This window comes from Galeopterus variegatus, unplaced genomic scaffold, assembly GCF_000696425.1.
Source record: "Galeopterus variegatus unplaced genomic scaffold, G_variegatus-3.0.2 Scaffold5408, whole genome shotgun sequence".
Taxonomy (NCBI): Eukaryota; Metazoa; Chordata; class Mammalia; order Dermoptera; family Cynocephalidae; genus Galeopterus; species Galeopterus variegatus.
The window spans coordinates 64,215-68,619 of NW_007731519.1; the positions used below are offsets into that span (position 1 = coordinate 64,215).

General features: G+C 41.8%; 1 pseudogene; it reads right to left on the minus strand.

Annotated features, from left to right (window-relative positions):
- Positions 1-974: 974 nt before the first annotated feature.
- Positions 975-2,340, minus strand: LOC103604809 (annotated as a pseudogene).
- Positions 2,341-4,405: the final 2,065 nt, after the last annotated feature.

Consider the following 4,405-nt stretch of genomic DNA (forward strand, 5'->3'; position numbering starts at 1 on the left):
GTGCAGAATATTCCCATTAATCCTTTTTCTCTATTTCTGCAAGACTAAGGAGGCAACAATGACCAAGCTCTTGGAGTTTTCCAGTTGATTATAGAGAGGTGAACGGTGCTCCACATTATATTCTTGCAGCCCTGCCACCAGATGAAAGGAAAAGCATAAAAGCTTCAGCAAAGCCTGGACGCTGCTTTTCCTGCTCTAACATGCCATCACATAGGGACGGGGCCCTTGACTGGAGTAGGCATTCTGTTGTTCATGTTCGCCGAGTTCAGCTGAGAATGTCTGAGACCAACAGGTGGCCTCGCTAATGGAACAGATTCACTCATTGTTTGTGTGTTTAATGAATCATTGAGTTACTGATCAGCAGTGAGCAATGGAAGCTGTTCAAACAGAAAGGAAGCCCAGCCATGAGGTGGTGCCGCCAACTCACTCCTTTGAAGCGATGCTGGCCCCGTGGGGAGAGCAGGAGGCTTGGGGTTTACTCCCTACAGTTCCCAGAGAAAGAGTAGCACGAAGAGGGTGTTATTTCTAATTGGATGATGAAAGTCAGCCCAGGGGACAGAGACCAAAGGGCCAAACGTAAGAAGGGGAGGAAGTGAAAACATCTGAATCAAAGGTTGAGGTAAAACTGAGAGACAGGTGTTTGCAGTGAACCATGCAGTAACCTTCATCTTGCCCCCGGTCCTCAAGAGGCAACCAAGTGGGAAGGACCGAAAGAAAAAAAAAAAAAAAAAAAAAAAAAGCAAGGCTGAGGATTTGGATGCTGATTTTCTTACAAAGAGTTCATGGTAACTCGTGGAAATTCTCTGTCATTTTGGGAGGCAAGGCTGACCCTACCTTGTGGGATTCCTACATGTTACACCAAGCCTTTCCTGTGAGTAGAATTGACTTATGCTTGACTAAAATTGGACTTAATGAGCTGTGCTTTTTCCCCCACAAATAAGAATTTTTATTTATCACCATTAAAAGTCCAAATTTTAAACAGATTCTGGGACCCGTAGCTCATATCCATCAGCTCCTTGTATTTCAGCACTTGTCTCATCCCAGCAGCTTTTCCAGAACTATCTCCACTGTGAAGCTCCACGAGTTTTCCCATTTGAACATGGGCTTCTTCAGCATTCTGAGTTTTCTAGTGAGCACATCATTTCAAGTGCTGGCCTTGAATCTTTCCTGAATCTTTCCCAATGTTTTCTGCAATCAATTCACTGGCCACTTTTAAGGCATTTGTCTGTACCTCTTGGGTCATGATTTCCTTCATCTTCTTTCAGATTTGGTTGGCCTATAGGTGCTAAGTGTAAGAGGTCATTCAAATCTGATTTTTGCTCTGTTCAGTAAAACCCACACAGAACAGACAAGCAGATAACTGTCAGTAGTCCTGACATCAACATGAACTTCATACAGGGTCTGCCATTGTTTGATCATGGAGCACATTTTTTCATGGGTAAGATCCATGGAAGTTGGTCAGGAAATTTTTGCCCTGAATAGTCTCAGTAATTACCTCAAATTTTCTAAATGCAACTTCATCATTCTGCAGATCAACAAAGCTCACTTCAAAAATGTGACCCTTGAGGCCATCAGGTGCAATTTTGTTTCCTAGAGTGAACCAATGTTTTTCCATACAAGGGTACTTCAAAAAGTTTGTGGAAAAACAGAATTAAATGATCATATGAATCTTTCCATGAACTTTGTGAAGTACCCTTGTATTTCATATATTGAACATGGCTGGTGCTTTCATATCATACCAATCTTTCTTAGAAAATTCTTTCTTAGAATCACCCACTTTCTCCTTGGCTCCCTTTTTGACACCTTACATGGGCTGTGTTTTGAAAAAGGTAGAAGCCATATGAGAGGTATGCAGCATGTGGTTTGGTGAGCAGAGCACTGTGCTATGGGTGAGCAATGTGTGTCTTAGTTCCAGTCCGGCCTCTGTCTCTAGAACACTTTTGGTCACCTACTTTCTATAGCAGAGACTGGCTAGATGTTCACCAAACCTTTTCCTTTCCTCCTGGACACATAGCCAAACACAGTTGCTAGCCTTCCTTACAGTGTCCATGTGACAAGTTCAGGCCAATGAAATGTGGAACAAAGTCAGGCACTTTGCAATTGGTCCTGAACCATAAAACCTCCTGGATGATCCTCCATCCTTGCTTTCCCTCGCTGTCAGCTGGATAGTGAAACCTAGAAGTTCACAGAGCTTCTGTCAAGCTTGGGTCGCCTCAGCCCCAGAGTGGCCAATCAGGGTCTGGAACAGCTGGAGTGTCCAGGCTGGGCCCCCCTCTGTAAGCAATCCCCTTCACTTACCTTAATGCACTGCACAAACTTAACTCCTTCTCCATGTGCCATGAAAACTGAAAAAAGTAAGGAAGTGCTTCTTTCCAACCCTGCTGTCCTTGATTCAAGGCCTTCATGTCACTTATATTCTCATTCACCCTAAACAAAAATAGAAGGATGTTCATCCTGTCCATTCAAGGTCTCCTAATGGAAAGAGTGGGACAACCCTGCTGTCCTTGATTCAAGGCCTTCATGTCACTTATATTCTCATTCACCCTAAACAAAGATAGAAGGATGTTCATCCTGTCCATTCAAGGTCTCCTAATGGAAAGAGTGGGAGTTTTCTCCCTTACAAGGGTACTTCAAAAAGTTCATGGAAAAATAGAATTGAAAGTTAGCATGTGTCTTTCCATGAACTTTTTACAGTACCCTTGTAAATTCTCCCTTAGAGACAGAGAAAGGGGGAGAATATAGAAAAGAAAAAAAACCAGAAAGCCTGTCAGAGTCCACAGTGGAAGGTGGATGGGAATCACAGAAGGAAATGATGAGGAGGTCTAAAAAGCAGTGGCAAGAAACCTGGGAGAGCTAGAGGCCAGAGAATGAGGGTGCCACTTGCCACTTCATCTGGCTGGTGGCAGATCTTTGGACTGTAAATCCTGAAAGAGGGCCAGAGCCGTGACAACAAGCTTCTACTCCAACAGCACATCTCTTGTTATGGGTTTGTGCTTAATCAAGCCAGCCTCAAATCCTTTTAGAACTAAAGATCTCAGCTATTCAAAAATTAATCTCCTTCCATATGTCCTCTTCAATAAAACCTTCTTTTCAACTCAGAGNTGCCACTTGCCACTTCATCTGGCTGGTGGCAGATCTTTGGACTGTAAATCCTGAAAGAGGGCCAGAGCCGTGACAACAAGCTTCTACTCCAACAGCACATCTCTTGTTATGGGTTTGTGCTTAATCAAGCCAGCCTCAAATCCTTTTAGAACTAAAGATCTCAGCTATTCAAAAATTAATCTCCTTCCATATGTCCTCTTCAATAAAACCTTCTTTTCAACTCAGAGGATGTGAAATCTATTGCTCCCTTAGGCAATGTCACTGCTGTTTGAAAAACCAAGATGTATATACACATATGTCCTGTGTATACATAACTTCCAATACCATTTTCTGATTATGAATGTTTGTATGTACAGTGGAAATGTTATCTCCTCCTAGACACAGAAGTTGCACCATATGTCCCGGTAGTGGGAATGTGACCTAATCCTAGAATAAAGGGGTTGCTTTGGGTCTGTGACATTAAATAGCCAAATAAGCACTCAGCATTGAGACCATGCAAGACCTGTCTATAAAGATGTTTATTAGCCCTTCTTTTTCTTTTTTTTTTTTTTTACAGGAGGAAGGGGTGTGTGTGTGAAAGATAATTCCACATTTTTTGCAAGACTTTTAAAAAAATCTTCAAAACATTTCTATAGTGTTTATTATGTAACAAGCATTGTTCTAAATGCTTTTACAGATACTAATTTAATTCCCTATGAGGAGGATATTATCACCTCCCCCATTTCACTGGTAAAGAAGCTAAGGAACCAATCAGGTCATTTGCCCAAATTCACACAACTGGTTAGTGGCAGAGCTGGCACTCAGACACACGCAGTCCAGTGCCACAGTCCATGCTCGGTCACTGTGCCACGCTGCCAGCTGCTTTAGTAATTGACCAAGACTCACCCATGAGTTCCTCAAGCCATTTTTTCCTCACACACATTCCTCTGCATTCCCCCCACTGGAAAAATGCATAATGATGCTTATCCACTCACTTCTCCAGGTCCTATTCAAGAAGTTTGAAGTGTGACCCTGGCTATGAAAAGCCTTCATGGCAAGTATGGACCTGAACATAGGCTCTTGATTGAAAAAAATTTTTTTCCTGAAAAAATTTAACTCCTTAGTAGCATTTTTATACTCCAGCAATGAAATAGTAGAAAAAAAAATCAAGAAAGCAAACCCATTTACAATAGCTACAAAAAAATAAAATACCAAGGAATAAATTTAACAAAGGAGGTGAGAGATTCCTATAATGAGAACAGTAAATCACTGCTGAAAGAAATTAAAGAGGACACCAAAAGATAGAAAGACATTCCATGTTCAT